This window comes from Nomascus leucogenys, chromosome X (assembly GCF_006542625.1).
Source record: "Nomascus leucogenys isolate Asia chromosome X, Asia_NLE_v1, whole genome shotgun sequence".
NCBI lineage: Eukaryota > Metazoa > Chordata > Mammalia > Primates > Hylobatidae > Nomascus > Nomascus leucogenys.
In genome coordinates, this window is record NC_044406.1 from 38179591 (window position 1) to 38197194 (window position 17604).

Here is a 17604-nt window from a genome sequence, read left to right on the forward strand (position 1 = left end):
TAATAAATCCCCTTGTCATGATGTATAATTCTCTTAATGTGCTGTTGAACTCTGCTAGTATTTTGTTGAATATTTTTGAATCACTATTTATCAGAGATATCGGTCTATAGTTTTCTTGTAGTGCCTTTGTCTGGCTTTGGTATCAAGACAATGCTGGTCTCATTAAATGAATTTGGAAGTTTTCCCTCCTCTTCATTTTTTTTTCTTTTGGAAGAGTTTCAGGAGTATTTGTGTTCTTCTTTAAATGTTTTGTAGAATCCATGAGTGAGCCCATAGGGTCCTGAGGTTTTCTTTTGGGAGGTTTTTGACAGCTGATTCAGTGTCCTTGCTAATTACAGATTTGCTCAGATTTTCTATTTCTACATGATTCAGTCTTGGTAGGTTTGTTTTCTAGGAATTTGTCCCTTTCATCTAGGTTATCCAATTTGTTGACCTATAATTATTCATAGTAGTCTCTTAAGATCCTTTATATTTCTGTAAAATTGTTTTTTCTTGCCAGGAATTTTAAATTTTTTATTTTTGTTCTGGAAATTTTATGTTTACTTAAACCTTATATGTAATAGAAACATAATCCATTGAGCCTTTGGATACACAAAATTTTCAGCATTTACTCATATTATATTCTTCAAATTATCCCACACAAAACTGCTTAGAAAGAATGTGTTAAACTATATTGATGATTAAAAAACAAGCACAACAACATAAAGAATCTTCCTCTATTTCAGGAGAAATGATTTACTGTGAAGTTATCCTTTTAACATCTTTGGTGTCAATTCTGGGTGAACCAAGATGGTTGCTTTCTGTCTCGTTCAATCATCCTCTTGCCCTGATCTTGTTCAGACGGCGTCTCTCCCTTGTACAGCACCATAGTCTCTATGGTGGGAGCCTTAAAAGGCCCCCCTTCTTGTTTCCCTGTCTGTCGTCTGATTTCAGCAGTCTCCTTGCACACTTTCTCATAGCAGTAGCCACAAAGGACATATTTCTGTTTCAGGTGATCACATTCAGGACAAACATCTATATTGTTCTTTTTTTTTTCATTTTCTTTTTGAGATGAAATCTTGCTCTGTCGCCCAAGCTGGAGTGCAGTGGGGCGATCTCGGCTCACTGCAACCTCCACCTCCCGGGTTCAAGTGATTCTTCTGCCTCAGCCTCCCAAGTAGCTGGGACTACAGGCGTGTGCCACCACGCCCGGTTAATTTTTTGTATTTTTAGTACAGACGGGGTTTCACTGTGTTGGCTAGGCTGGTCTTGATCTCCTAACCTCATGATCCGCCCACCTCGGCCTCCCAAAGTGCTGGGATTACAGGCGTGAACCACCGTGCCCGCCTATACTGTTCTTAACTTTAATAAGCTTCTAAAGGTTTCTTCTCCTACACAGGTTAACTTCAATGGTGCGTCTGTTTTTGGGAGCTGCAATCCAAAAGATACTACACAAAAGGCTGGAATTCTCTTTACTTCCACTGGTATCATTTGCTGGCTCTGTAAATATGGCTGGGCTCTGTACTGCTAATGCTGGTCCCCACGGAGAAGTAGGAAAGCCCGGCCAGCTCTATGGAAGCTTCCGCAGTAGTCGCTCCCAGTAGTTTCGAAGCAGTCCCTGGGCCGCAGGCCATGGTGGAACCGTAAAATTGGTTTTAATGTCCACTGTTTATTTCTGATTTTAGTTATTTGGGTCTTCTCTGTTTTTTTCTTAGTTATTCTGGCTAACAATTTGTCAATTTTGTTAATCTTCTCAAAGAAGCAACTCTTGATTTTCTTTATTTTCTCGATTATTTTTCTATTTACTATTTCTTTTTTTTTTTTAATTTTTTTGCACACAAAAACAATAAACATTTTCTAAAAATACATACAAACAAAAAGATGCGTATCAAACATATTAGGAAGGTTACACATGGGAAGTCGGGGAATAGAAATGGGGGGTGGGAGTTAAAATAAAGTAGAGAGGGACTTTATGTGGATCAGTGATAATAACTCAATCCTCTATTTGATAAAGAAGAGGGAGAAGGAAGAGGAAGAAAAAGAAAGTGGGATAAAGGATCAGAAAGGGAGGAAAATAGAAAAAATTAGAGTATGACTCCAGGGTAGACCTGTTTTGTTGTCACTGAGTTGGTTGGTTGGTTTGTCTGTTGTATTTTTCATGTTTCGCCAAGTTGGCCAGACTGGTCTCGAACTCCTAGCCCGAAGTGATCAACCCGCCTCGCCCCCCAGAGTGCCGGGACCACAGGTGTGAGCCACCACGTCCATCCCCCACATTGCTTCTGGCCTCCATGGTAGACCTCCCAGACGGAGCGGCCGGGCAGAGGCGCTCCTCACTTCTTCCCAGACACGGGGCGGCCGGGCAGAGGCGCTCCTCACTTCCCAGACGGGGCGGCCAGGCAGAGACGCTCCTCACTTCTTCCCAGACGATAGGGGGCCGGGCAGAGGCGCTCCTCACTTCCCAGACAGTGGGTGGCCGGGCAGAGGCGCTCCTCACTTCCCCGACAGTGGGTGGCCGGGCAGAGGCGCTCCTCACTTCCCAGACGGTGGGTGGCCGGGTAGAGGCGCTCCTCACTTCCCAGACGGTGGGTGGCCGGGCAGAGGCGCTCCTCACTTCCCAGACGGGACGGCCGGGCAGAGGCGCTCCTCACTTCCCAGACGGTGGGTGGCCAGGCAGAGGCGCTCCTCACTTCCCAGACGGGGTGGCCGGGCAGAGGCGCTCCTCACTTCCCAGACGGAGGGCGGGCCGGGCAGAGGCGCTCCTCACTTCCCAGACGGGGCGGCCGGGCAGAGGCGCTCCTCACTTCCCAGACGATGGGTGGCCGGGCAGAGGCGCTCCTCACTTCCCAGACGATGGGTGGCCGGGCAGAGGCGCTCCTCACTTCCCAGACGATGGGTGGCCGGGCAGAGGCGCTCCTCACTTCCCAGACGGGGCGGCCGGGCAGAGGCGCTCCTCACTTCCCAGACGATGGGTGGCTGGGCAGAGGCGCTCCTCACTTCCCAGAGGGGGCGGCCGGGCAGAGGCGCTCCTCACTTCTCAGACGGGGCGGCCGGGCAGAGGCGCTCCTCACTTCCCAGGCGGGGCGGCCGGGCAGAGGCGCTCCTCACTTCCCAGACAATGAGTGGCCGGGCAGAGGCGCTCCTCACTTCCCAGACGGTGGGTGGCCGGGCAGAGGCGCTCCTCACTTCCCAGACGGGGCGGCCGGGCAGAGGCACCCCTCACCTCTTCCCAGACGGGGCGGCCGGGCAGAGGCGCTCCTCACTTCTTCCCGGACGGGGCGGCCGGGCAGAGGCGCTCCTCACTTCCCAGACGATGGGTGGCCGGGCAGAGGCGCTCCTCACCTCCCAGACGATGGGTGGCCGGGCAGAGGCGCTCCTCACCTCCCAGACGATGGGTGGCCGGGCAGAGGCGCTCCTCACCTCCCAGACGATGGGTGGCCGGGCAGAGGCGCTCCTCACCTCCCAGACGATGGGTGGCCGGGCAGAGACGCTCCCCACCTCCCAGACGGGGCGGCGGCCGGGCAGGGGCTGCAATCCCAGCACCCTGGTAGGCCAAGGCAGGCGGCTGGGAGGCGGAGGCTGCCGCGAGCCCAGACCACGCCACCGCACTCCAGCCCGGGCAACACCGAGCACCGGGTGAGCGAGACTCCGTCTGCAGTCCCAGTACCTCGGGAGGCTGAGGCGGGCAGAGCACTCGGCGTCAGGAGCTGGTGAGCAGTGTGGCCAACATGGCGACCGCGCGCCTGCAGCCAAACGAGAAAAAGCAGGCAGCGGTGGCGCGCCGCGACAGTCCCGGCAGTCCGCGGCGCGGGCAGCAGCGAGCTGAGTAGATTGCAGCCCGGGCCACAGAGGGAAAGAAAGAGAAAGAAAGAAAGAAAGGAAGGGAGGGAGGGAGGGAGGGAGGAAGGCAGGCAGGCAGGCAGGCTACTATTTCATTTTTCTCTGCTCCATTATTTCCTTCCTTCTTCTAGCTTTGGGTTATTTTGTTTTTATTTTTTTAGAGCCTTACAGTGTAAAGTTAGATTGTTGATTTGAGATCTTTCTTTTTTTTAGTATAAGTGATTACAGCTATAAATTTCCCTCTTTCCAGTGCTTTTGCCACATCCTACAAGTTTTGGTAAGTTGTATTTTCGTTTTCTTTTTTTGAGACGGAGTCTTGCTCTGTCGCCCAGCCTGGAGTGCAGTGGCGTGATCTCACCTCACTGCCACTTCCGTCTCCCGGGTTCAAGCGATTCTCCTGCCTCAGCCTCCCAAGTAGCTGGGATTACAGGCGTGTGCCACCAAGCCCGGCTAATTTTTGTATTCTTAGTAGAGACGGGATTTCGCCATGTTGGCCAGGCTGCTCTTGAACTCCTGACCTCAGGTGATCCACCTCCTTGGCCTCCCAAAGTGCTGGGATTACAGGCGTGAGCTGCCACGCCCAGCCTTCTACGTTCAATTCTATCAATGTTTATTTTATGTATTTAGGAGATCTGATATTTAATGAATATGTTGATAATTGTTCTACTTCTTGGTGCATTGAGCATTTTATCATTATTTAATGTCCTTCTTTGTCTCTTGTAACAGTTATTGCCTTAATGTCTATTTTGCCTTATATTTGTATAGCCATCTCTCTCTGCTCTCCTTTGGTTAGTCTTTGCATGAAATATCTTTCTAAAAAAATTCATTATAGTAAGAACACAACATGAGATCTACTTTCAAAAATTTTAAGTTTACAAAATTTACAGTATTGTTAACTATAGGCATGACGTTATATAGCATATCTCTACAACTTATTCATCTTGCATAACTGACACTTGATACCCATTGAATAGCAACTCCTCATTTCCCCTTTTTCCCAATCCCTGGTCACCACCATTCTATTATCTGGTTTTATGATTTTGATTATCTTACATACCTCATCTAAGTAGAATCACACAGTATTTGTTCTATCACTGGCTTATTTTACTTAGCATCATGTCCTCAAAGTTCATTCATGTTGTCATATGTGGCAAGATTTCCTCCATTTTTAACACTGAATAATATTCCATCATATGTGCATACCACAGTTTATTCATTCATCAGTTGATGGACATTTAGGTTGTTTCCGTATCTTGGTTGTGAATAATGATGTGATGAACATAGGAGTGCAAATATCTCTCCAAGTTCCTGATTTCAATTCTTTGGAATAAATAGCCGGAGATGGAATTGTTGGATTATATGGTAGTTCTATTTTCACCATGAGTATGTTTGTTGTGGGCTTTTCATTATGACCTTTACTACGTTGAGGTATTTTTCTTCTATTCCTAGTTTGCTGAAAGATTTCATTATGAAAATGTGTTAAATTTTCTTTTTAATTTTTTTAAATTTTATTTTAGATCTAGAGGGTACACACACTTGTTTGTTACATGGGTATTACATGAGTAATAGTGGGGGTTGGGCTTCTAGTGTACCCATCACCCAAATATTGGACCTTATATCTAACAGGTAATTTTTCAACCCTCACCCCCCTCTCAGCCTCCCCCTTTTTGAAGTCCTTGGAGTCTATTTTCTCCATCTTTATGTCCATGTGTACCCTTTGTTTAGCTCCCATTTAATAAATGAGAAATGCAATATTTGATTTTCTGTTTCTGTGTTAGTTCACGTAGGATAATCGCCTCCACTGCATCCATGTTGCTGCAAAGGAAATGATTTCATTGTTTTTTATGATTGCATAGTATTCCATGGTGTATCTATATCACATTTTCTGTTTTTTAGCATTTATTTATTTATTTATTTATTTATTTATTTATTTATCGAGACAGAGTTTTGCTCATTGCCCAGGCTGGAATGCAGTGGTGTGATCTTGGCTCACTGCAATCTCCGCCTCCCGGGTTCAAGTGGTTCTCCTGCCTCAGCCTCCCAAGTAGCTGGAATTATAGGTGCTCGCCACTATGCCCGGCTAATTTTTGTATTTTTTAGTAGAGACGGGGTTTCACCATGTTGGCCAGGCTGGTCTTGAACTCCTGACCACAGATGATCCACCTGCCTCGGCCTCCCAAAGTGCTGGGATTACAGGCATGAGCCACTGCTCCCAGCCCTTAACTTTTAAGTTCGGGGGTACGTGTGCAGGCTTGTTAGATAGGTAAACTTGTGTCACAGGTGTTTGTTGTACAGATTACTTCATCACCCAGGTATTAAGCCTAGTACCCATTAGTTATTTTTCCTGATCCTCTCCCTCCTCCCATTCTTCACCCTCCAATAGGCCCCAGTGTCTGTTGTTCCCCTCTATGTGTTCATGTGTTCTCATTTAACTCCAATTTATAAGTGAGAACATGCAGTATTTGGTTTTTTGTTCCTGTGTTAGTTTGCTAAGGATAATGGCCTCCAGCTCCATCCATGTTCCTGCAAGGAACATGATCTTGTTCTTTGTTATGGCTGCATAGTATTCATATGGTGTGTATGTACCACGTTTTCTTTATCCAGTCCACCATCATTGATGGGCATTTAAGTTGATTCCATGTCTTTGCTGTTGTGAATAGTGCTGCAATGAGCATATACGTGCATGTGTCTTTATGATAGAATGATTTATATTCTTTTGGAAATATACCCAGTAATGGGATTTCTGGGTTTTGTTTTGTTTTTGTCTTTTGTGTGTTTGTTTATTTGTTTTGTTTGTTTTTGAGACACTCTTGCTCTGTCACCCAGGCTGGAGTGCAGTGGCGTGATCTCGGCTCACTGCAAGCTCCACCTCCCGGGTTCACGCCATTCTCCTGCCTCAGCCTCTCCGAGTAGCTGGGACTACAGGCGCCCGCCACCATGCCCGGCTAATTTTTTGTATTTTTAGTAGAGACGGGGCTTCACCGTGGTCTCGATCTCCTGACCTCGTGATCCTCCCGCCTCGGCCTCCCAAAGTGCTGGGATTACAGGCTTGAGCCACCGCGCCCGGCCGATAGTTTCTTTTGCTGTGCAGAAGCTCTTTAGTTTAATTAGCTCCCATTTGTAAATTTTTGCTTTTGTTGCAATTACTTTTGGTATCTTTGTCATGAAATCTTTGCCCATTTCTTTTTTTTTTTTTTTTTTTTTTTTTTTGAGATGGAGTCTCGCTCTGTCGCCCAGGCTGGAGTGCAGTGGCGCAATCTCGGCTCGCTGCAAGCTCCGCCTCCCGGGTTCACACCATTCTCCTGCCTCAGCCTCTCCGAGTAGCTGGGACTACAGGCGCCCGCCACCACGCCCGGCTAATTTTTTTGTATTTTTAGTAGAGACGGGGTTTCACCTTGATCTCGATCTCCTGACCTCGTGATCCGCCCGCCTCGGCCTCCCAAAGTGCTGGGATTACAAGCGTGAGCCACCGCGCCCGGCCAATCTTTGCCCATTTCTATGTCCAGAATATGCCACATTTTCTTGATCCACTCCATTGTTGGTGCAGGCTTAGGTTGGTTTCATGACTTTACTATTGTAAATAGTGCTGCAATAAACATATAAGTTCTGGTTGTCTTTCTAATATAATGATTTATTTTCCTTTGGGTGGATACCCAGGAGGTGGGATTGCTGAGTCAAATGATAGTTCTATTTTCAGTTCTTTGAGATATCTCCACACTGTTTTCTATAAAAGTTGGACTAATTTACATTCCCACCAGCAGTGTATGAGTGTTCCTTTTTCTCTACATCCATGCCAACATGTGTTGGTTTTTAACTTTTTAATAAAAGTCATTCTGGCTTATGTAAGACGGTATCTCAGTGTGGTTTTAATTTGCAATTTTCTTAAATGCTTTTTGTGCATCTATTGAGATAATTATGTGATTTTTTAGCTTTTATTCTGCTAATGTGGTGTATCGCATTAATTGATTTTCATCAGTTAAAACATCTTCGCTACATTGGTGTTGTGTGGGAAGTAAAATTTAGAAATCCTTGCATCCCAGGGATAAATCCCACTTGGACATGGTGTATAATCCTTTTAATGTGCTGTCTGGTTCAGTTTTGTAGTATTTTATTGAGGATTTTTACATCTATATTCATCAGAGATATTGGCCTGTTGTTTTCTCTTATGGTAATGTCTGGCTTTGTATCAGGGTAATGCTGGCCCCATAAAATGGGTTTTAGGCATTCCCTCCTCTTCATTTTTTGGAAGAGTTTGAGAAGAATTGGCATTAATTCTTCTTTAATTGTTATTAGGATTCACCAGTGAAGCCAAGCTCTGGGCTTTTCTTTGTTGGGAGGTTTTTTCATTACTGACTCAAAGTCCTTACTAACTATAGTTCTGCTCAGATTTTCTATTTCTTCATGCTTTAGTCTTAGTAGGTTGTACATTTGTAGGAATTTATCCATTAAATTTATCCATTAAATAAACTTTTCTTCTAGTTTATCCAGTTTGCTGGCATATAATTGTTCACAGTAGTCTCTTATGATCCTTTTTATTTCTGTTGTGTTTATTTTATTTCTGTTGTAATGTCTCTTCTTTCATTTATGATTTTATTTGCATCTGCAATAATTTTTAGTCAATTTTGCTTATCTTTAAAAAGATTTTTAGTTTTGTTGATTTTTTCTATTTTCCAGTTTTTTTATTTCTGCTCCAATTATTGTTATTTCTTTCCTTCTCCTAACTTTGGGCATAGTTTGTTCTTTTTTTTTCTAGCTCCTTGAGTTGAAAGACAGGTTGTTTACTTGAGATATTTTTTCTTTTCTAATGTAAGCATTTCTTCCTATAAACTGCTCTCTCGGTACTGCTTTCGCTGCATTCCATTAGTTTGGATATGTTTTGTTCTCATTTTCATTTGACTTGTGGTATCTTCTCATTTTCTTTTTGATTTCTTTGACCCAATGGCTGTTCCAAAAGAGTATTGTTTAATTTCCACTTATTTGAAAATTTTCAGTTTTCCTTCTGCTATTGATTTCTAGTTTTATTTCACTATCATCAGAAAACTTATCTGGTATGATTTCAATCTTAAATTTGCTAAGAAATGTTTTTGACCTAACATGTAGTCTATCTTTGAGATTCTTCCATGTGCGCTTAAAAAAATGTGTATTCTACTATTGTTGGGTGGAATATTCCATATATGTCTCTTAGGTCCATTTGGTCTATGGTGTTATTTAAGTCCTCTCTTTCCCTATTGATCTTCTATCTGGGTGTTTTACCCATTAATGAAAGTGGGATTTTGAAGTTTCCTACTATTATTGTATTGCTGTCTATTTCTTCCTTCAGCCTGTCAATGTTTGCTTTATGAAATTAAGAGAACTGATGTTGGGTACATATATATTTGTAACGATTTTATCTTTCTGGCAGATTAGTCTTTTTATCATTATATAATGTTCTTCTTTGTCACTTGTGACAATTTTTGACTTAAATTATTATTTGTCTGAGTATTGCCACCCCTTCTTTCTTTTGTTTACCATTTGCATGAGATTTTTTTCCATGCCATTACTTTCAGCCTCTTGTGTCCTTAAATCTAAAGCGAGTTTCTTTTAGACAGCATGTAGTTTGCTCTTTTCTTTTTTAATGTATGTCTTTTCATTGGGGAGTTTAGTTCATTTGCATTTAAGGTAATTATTGATAAAGAAGAATTTACAATTGCCACGTTGTTAATTGTTTTGTGTTAGTCCTGTACTTCTTTTGTCTGTCTTTTCTTCTCTTGTTGTGCTCCTTTTTGTTTGTTTTATATTTTGTATTGCTATGATTTGATTGTTTTCTCTTTTTCTTTTGTGTTTCCTGTACAGGTATTTTTGTGGTTGTCATTACCTTGGAATTTATATTAAAAAGTTTATAACAGCCTATTTTAAGCTGATAACAACTTCAACTGCATGCATATATGCTACATCGTAACTTTTCCACTCCATATATTTTATTGTCTTATTGTCAAGATTTTCACCTATTCACATTGTGTACATTTAAATATATTTTAGTTATCATTATTTTTAGTATTTTAATCTTTCAACTCATACTGGAATTAAAAGTGGTTAACCCACCATCATTACAGTAATATAATTTTCTGTATTTGTCTATATATTTACGTTTATCAATGAGTTTCATACTTTCTTATGCTATCATGTTTATGTTTAGCATCCTTTTGTTTCAACTTGAATAACTCTCTTTAGCATTTCTTGTAAGGAAGATCTGGTACTGATGAAATTTCTCAGCTTTTATTTGTGTGAGGAAGTCTTTATTTCTCCTTCGTTTTTGAAGGGCTATATTGCAAGATGTAGCATTCTTGGTTGGAAGGTTTTTTGTTTTTTTTTTCAACACTTTGTGTATATTATCTCATTCCTTTCTGGGCTACATAATTTCCTTTTTATTTAAACTTTTTAACTGTTAATTGAAAAATGAGAATTGTGTATATTTATGGGGCACAATATGATGTTATGATATATGTATACAGTGTGAAGTAATTAGATCAAGTGACTTGACGTATCCATCACCTCAAATACTTATCAATTTTTGTAGTGAGAAAATTTGAAATTTGCTCTCTTAGCAATTTTGAAATATGCAATACATTATTATCATTAACTATACTCACCATGCTGTGCAATAGATATCAAAAAAATTTATTCCTCCTGTCTAACTGAAATTTTGTATCTGTTGACCCACATCTCTCAATTCCCCTTAACCCCTGGCCCCTGGTAACCACTATTCTGTTCTCTGCTTCTATAAGTTTGATTAACAGGTATATTAAGTTTGATTAACAGGTATATTAAGTTTTAGATTCCACATATACGTGAGATCATGCAGTACTTGACTTTCTGTACCTAGCATGTTTTATGTAGCATAATATCCTCCAGGTTCATCTTTTTTGTTGGTAATGGCAGGATTTCCTTCTTTTGAAATACTAAATAGCATTTCATTGTGAATGTATACATTTTCTTAATCCATTCATTTGTTGATGGACATTTAGGTTGATTCCATATCTTGGCTATTGTGAATAATGTTGCAATAAATATGGAAGTGCAGATATCTCTTTGACATACTGATTTCAAATCCTTTGGCTATATACCCAGTAGTGGGATTTCTAGATCATATGGTAGTTATATTTTTAGTTTGTAGAATGTCTACACAATTTTCCATGATGACTCTACTAATTTACACTCCCACCAACAGCATACAAGGGTTGCCCCTTCTGTGCATCCTTGTCAACAGTTGTTATTTTTTGTCTTTTTGATACTAGCCTTCCTGACAGGTGTGAGGTGATACCTCATTCTGGCTTTAATTAACATTTACATAATGATTAATGATTTTGTGCATTTTTTCACATATCTGTTGGCCATTTGTATACACACACATCTCTCAAGAACATAATAATTTTCAGTGACAGTCTAGTCTAAACCTATGTTTGGGGTAAAAAATTAACTCAGTGGAAGCATAATATTGTTAAAGTACACCCAGATTTTGTCACTACACAGAGCATTTAACTTTTTTTTTTTTTTTTTCCGAGAATGGAGTTTCGTTCTTGTTGCCCAGTCTGGAGTGCAATGGCATGATCTCAGCTCACTGCAACCTGCACCTCCCAGGTTCAAGTGATTCTCCTGCCTCAGCCTCCCGAGTAGCTGGGATTACAGGCATGCACCACCATGCCTGGCTAATTTTGTATTTTTAGTAGAGACGGGGTTTCTCCATGTTGGTCAGGCTGGTCTTGAACTCCCGACCTCAGGTGATTCGCCTTCCTTGGCCTCCCAAAGTGCTGGGATTACAGGCGTAAGCCACCACGCTCTGTCCAGAACATTTAGCATTTTAATCATAGTAGGTAATATTTTCTGAGTGCTTACTCTGTATTGGGCACTAGAATTACCTTCATTTCATAAAAAGGAAAGTAAGGCTTCCAGGTGTCATTCACTCAGGGTCACAAAGCTAATAAATGGAACAGAAAATGGCACCAGGACTGTCTAACCACAGTCAACCCACATAACTACATCACAGAGCTGTCCTGGTTTCCACCAGTCACATTTAGATTAATAGTGATAGCACAACTTTCTCTAAGATCAGTGGGGATACCTGAGAGACATTAAGTAAAAAGACTATTCTGGTAAGTTTGCTTCCAAGGTGAATTGACATAGTTTCCTCTGGAGACAGAAAACTTCTACCAGCTTTTATTTAAAAATTTTTTTTTCATAAAACCATAACAATTTTTTTTTTTTTTAATACAGAGTCTCGTTCTGTCGCCCAGGCTGGAGTGCAGTGGTGCAATCTCGGCTCACTGCAATCTCCGCCTCCCAGGTTCAAGCGATTCTCCTGCCTCAGCCTCCTGAGTAACTGGGAGTACAGGTGCGTGCTACCATGCCCGGCTAATTTTTGTATTTTTAGTAGAGACAGGGTTTCACCATGTTGATCAGGCTGGTCTTGAACTCCTGACCTCGTGATCCACCGCCCTCGGCCTCCCAAAGTGCTGGGATTACAGGCGTGAGGCACCCTGCCCAGCCAACACTTAGATTTTAGTTTTATCAAAGTAATATATGCATATCATTAAAAGAAATAAAATGCTACTAAAGGGCTCATAACAAAACCTAACAATATCCTGTAGCACTTCTTCCCACTGCATGTCCTACAGTAAACTACTTTCAACACTTTTAGCTGTTTCTTCAGAATTTACCGTTCCCAAATCCCTTCTCCTTTGCCACCTCCAATTCAGAGGCTAAACAACCAGCTGTTTGCTTTCTTAGCTTCCTTTGTAGCTAAGGATGGCTATATTATCCAGCTATAGCCAATGAGATGTTTGCTGAGGGCCTTTTACTTCCTGAACAAAGACACTTACATAGCTAATGCCGTCCCCTTCCTTATTTCTGCTTTGAATATAGTCGTGCTGTCTGGAGCTGTAACAACCATCTTGTGACCATGTAGGGATTAGCATGAGGATGAAGACAACATGTTAAGGAAGAAAGTCAGAAAGAGCCTGATTTCTTGATAACATCATTGAGCAGCTGAACCCATGCCGCACTTCCTGTTAACTGAAAAATATATAAAGCCATATGTGTTTAAGACACTGTCAGTTGGGTGTTTTTTGTTTGTTTGTTTGTTTGTTTTTACTTATGGCTGAAAGGAGTTTTAAGTGATGGGCCACCATGGTTCTTCATAATATTCTTCATAATATTTTTTCTGTGTTTTTCTAACTTAGCAATTAGAGACATTATCTTTTGACATCTCCTTGTGGTAGAAGATGATTTATCTCTTTTCCATCCCCTATTTTCCCTCCATTTACTCTTTTCATAGGTTTATATCTCAATTCCTAGTAAATCAGTAGTCACTACGAAGTCAAGACATGTACTATAATTACCTTAAAATTTTTTTTAATGTTTCTGGTTTTAATAATTGCTTGATTTTTTTCCACTTGAATGTGCCTAACCTTTGTTTTTCACATTTGCTTCATCAGTTCATTTATAAACCTATTAGCATATTTTTTCCTAAATGTGCAAGCATATCAGCCCATTGATTTAAGAACACAATAAAATGCTGACTCGGAGCTCTGCGTAAGGGGAAGGGGCTTGTCAAGTCTACTATTGGACTTTCCTTTAAGGTGACTGGATGGAGACTTGCACAGTCTGCCAGAGGACCTCTGATTACAGAATGTGGAGACCATTGCTCTGGGACTGTTTGATTTCTTTGGTGAACTCTCTGATATTTTGCTGGAGTGTAGATAACTTGGTTCTTGTGATTTCTACCCATGAAGTAAGGGGAAGGTGGAGGGAGATCAACTGTTCCAATACACACTTTCAATTATCCCCTGTTTCAGGCTTTGTGTCTTGCTCCCACCATCAGGATACCTCTACTGCACCTCTCCAGGATTTGGCAGGGTAGATGAGCCCTCTCCCGGTGGATCCCTTCCCACATGTGGACTCTGCTCATGCCTTTCCCTGCCCTGCTTTCTCAGTTACCACCCCTCCCACCCCCTTTCTGCTTGCCAGAAAGTTATTGAAATCTCTTCACCACTGATGGGAACTCCTCCAGCTTTCTTTGGAGTTGTGAGTTTATACATTTGATTCCTTTACTCTTATTTTTTAGGATCTCAAGAGTTAGAGGAGACAAATGCATTCAATCTTCTTGAATGGAAACCCAAATCTGCCACAGACTCTTTGGATATGTCAGGTCTGTAGAGCAACATCTGTGAACCATTGACAATGGAAACAGCGTGTGTTTGGGAATCTTATGGATTTGAGTTTGAATTCTTACTCTCTGACCTCTTTACTCAACTCACTTGTACCCATGGACCTTAATTTTCTCCTTTGTAAAGTGAGAATAATAATGTCTAATAATAATGTCTACTTGTTGGAGTTCTGGGAAGATTTCTGCAGATATTGTATGTATATAAAGCATTCAACAAAGGACATGGTAGGTGTAGGTTTCAAAAAAACAGGAGTGATCATTTTTTAATGGAAGCAAGTGATTGGAAAGATTTAAGTCAAGTTTCGTGAGGGGTGGGGGGCTTGGATGCCAGGATTTACTATTCTTGACATTGAGGAGACTTGGCAGGCTTCTGAGCAAGAGAATGACGTGATCCCAAATAAGTTTTTGGATTTTCCCTCATCTGGTCTAAGGAGGAAGCAAGAAGCCCTTGGCTCAGCAGCTCTTGGGTTAAAATCTTCATCTGCATCTGAGTTATTTGTAACTGTTGTCATAGCAACGAGTTTGGCAATTGAGCCAGTGCTGCAAGCTCCTGACAGTCTGGAGCGGAGGGCAGTGAAAAAAGATGGAAGATTCAGAACTGGAGTTATCTGTAACTAGCATCTCACTTTTCTGACTTATCTGAAGCTTCCAGGTTAAGATGAGGGTGAGAGTCCTTCAGGGAATGTCATTGGATGTTAGAGACTCTCCTGTCCAATCAGGAGATTAGAGATATTTCTGATGTGAAAATAAGCTCTGAGAGGTCCAGCAGCTGACTCAAGGACACAGCAAAGCAGGAATGGAGACAGGACTAGACTTTTAAAAAAGGACTTAGGGTCATAGAACTGAAGCAAAATAAACCGGAAGGGGACCTTTGGAAATGTTTTGTCCACCTCCCCACCAACACACACATGCCTTTTTGTGTTGTTCATATGAGGAACCTGAGACCCAGAGTGGTTTAGAACAGACTCAGCTTCACACAGCAATTCTGGTGGTGACTTGGGATCAAAACCCACAGGACTCGGGCCTCGCAGACCTGGGTATTTCCTGGGGAAGTGGCAGTCTAGGAATCACAGTCCAGAGAAGCCCCTCTCTGCTGACTGCCAAGACCGGGCCTCCCAGAGTAACATGGATTTGACTGCCTTGGCTTCTGACTGCCTTGGCCTTTGAGCTCCTCAAATCCAACACGCATGTGTCCAGGTCACATTTCCCTTCCCCCATGCCCTCCTTTGTCTGCATGTATGTGTGTCCTCCTGCCTGTGGCATCGCTGTTGCCCAAATGGCAGCCCAGCCCCACCCCACCCTGGACCAAGCACACCTGCCACATGCATATTGCCTACAGGGCTAGGCATTTCTTGAACATTCTCTTAGGTAATTTATTCCTCCCAATTATCATTCTCCATCTCCCAGTTTAGCAGGTGGAAACCTAAAGGACCACAGAAAGATAGTGACTGGTCCAAAGTCACACAGTGAGTCTTAGCCCGAATCCCTCCTCCTCATAATGATCCTCCTCATTTTACATGTTTCTGCCCATTCTATCCCACACTGATTTCTCAGCCCTCAGAGTTCCTCTGGCACTTATCTTTGTCTTAATCACCCCCTTAAACTTGCGCAATTTCCTCTGTGCCCTCTGCCTTATGTGCAGCCTAAAATCCTCCTGTTTCCTCCTAGCTGATCCACCAAGTCTAGTTGACTTTCTCCTTTCTGCCTTTCATATCCACCTTCTTTCCTCATCCTCTGCCACTGTCCTATTTCAGTCTCAAAACCCCTCAAATGAACAACCTCAAGTCTACTCCCTAGCCCCCTGCTTCCAGAGTGGCCATTCACTGCATGAATTTAGGTGCATAAATGGTTGGATGATGAATGAAATTTGGATTCAGCTCTGTGATTGTGCATTGTTGCTTAAGAGAGCCTGTGTGACATCACTTGTTGCCTGCCAGTTTTCCCTCTGCTCCAGGATGTGAATTCTCTAGGAGGGGGTTTGGGTCAGTTAATTCAGGGTAATGTGACCCAACAGTCCAAATTAGATCTAGTTAGATCTTGAGCAATGAGGTGTGTTGGAAGAAAAGGCATGCAGGATGGAAATTGAGAGGGCTTATGAAGTAGGTGCTATTATTTCCCCTCGCCCTTATAGGTAAGGAAACTGAGGCCCAGGGAGACAGTTCTAAGAGGAAAGTTTGTAACAGTGAACACACACATGAAGAAAAAAGAAACATCTCAAATAAATAACCTAACCTTACACCACAAGGAACTAGAAGAGCAAACTAATTCCAAGGTTAGCATAAGGAAGGAAATAACAAAGATCAGAGGATAAAGGAAATAGAGCCTAGAAAAGCAACAGAAAAAAAATCAATACAACTAAGAGTTAGTTTTTTGAAAATACAAATAAAATCAAATATTTAGCTAGACGAAGAAAAAACAAAGGAGGCTGGGCGTGGTGGATCACACCTGTAATCCCAGCAATTTGGAAGGCAGAGGCAGGCAGATCACCTGAGGTCAGGAGTTTGAGACCAGCCTAACCAACATGGTGAAACCCCATCTCTATTAAAACTATAAAATTCACTGGGCATGGTGGTGCATGCTTGTAATCCCAGCTACTCGGGAGGCTGAGGCAGAAGAATCACTTTAACCGGGGAGGTGGAGGTTGTGGTGAGCTGAGGTCGCGCCATTGCACTCCAGCCTGAGAAATAAGAGTGAAACTCCATCTCAAAAAAAAAAAAAAAAAAGAAAAGAAAAAGAAAAAAGAAAGGATATACATATAAAATCAGAAATGAAAGAGGAGACGTTACAACTGATACCAAAGAAATATAATGGATCATAAGAGACTTCTGTGTACAATTATATGCCAACAATTTGGATAACCTAGAAGAAACTGATAAATTTCTACAAACATACAACCTATTAAAACTGGATTGTGAAAAAGTAGAAAATCTGAACAGACCAATAACAAGTAAGGCAATTGAATCAGTAATCAAAAATCTCCCAGTGAAGAAAAACCCAGGATCTGATTGCTTCACTGGTGAATTCTACCAAACATTTAAAGAATAATTAATACCAATTCTTCTCAAACTTTTCCAAAAAATGGAGGAGGAGGAAACACTTCCTAACCCTTTAACAAGACCAGCATTATCCTGGTACCAAAACCAGACAAAGACACCTTAAGAAAAGAAAACTGACCAGGCCCGGTGGCTCACACCTGTAATCTCAGCACTTTGGGAGGCTGAGGCGGGTGGATCACCAGAAGTCAGGAGTTCGAGACCAGCCTGGCCAACGTGGTGAAACCCCGTCTCTACTAAAAATACAAAAATTATCCGGGGGTGGTGGCCGGTGCCTGTAATCCCAGCTACTAGGGAGGCTGAGGCAGAAGAATCACTTGAACCCAGGAGGCGGAGGTTGCAGTGAGCCGAGATCGCGCCATTGCACTCCAGCCTGGGCGACGAGAACGAAACTCCGTCTCAAAAAAAAAAAAAAAAAAGAAAGAAAAAAAAAAGAAAAGAAAACTGCAGGCCAATATCCCTGATGAACATAGAGACAAAATTCCTCAGCAAAATCCTAGCAAACTAAATTTAACAGCATATTAAAAGGATCAT

At 42.2% G+C, this 17604-nt stretch overlaps 1 pseudogene; it reads right to left on the reverse strand.

Moving 5' to 3' along the window:
- Window positions 1–769: 769 nt before the first annotated feature.
- LOC100592603 lies at window positions 770–1645 on the reverse strand (annotated as a pseudogene).
- Between the last annotated feature and the right edge of the window lie 15959 nt (window positions 1646–17604).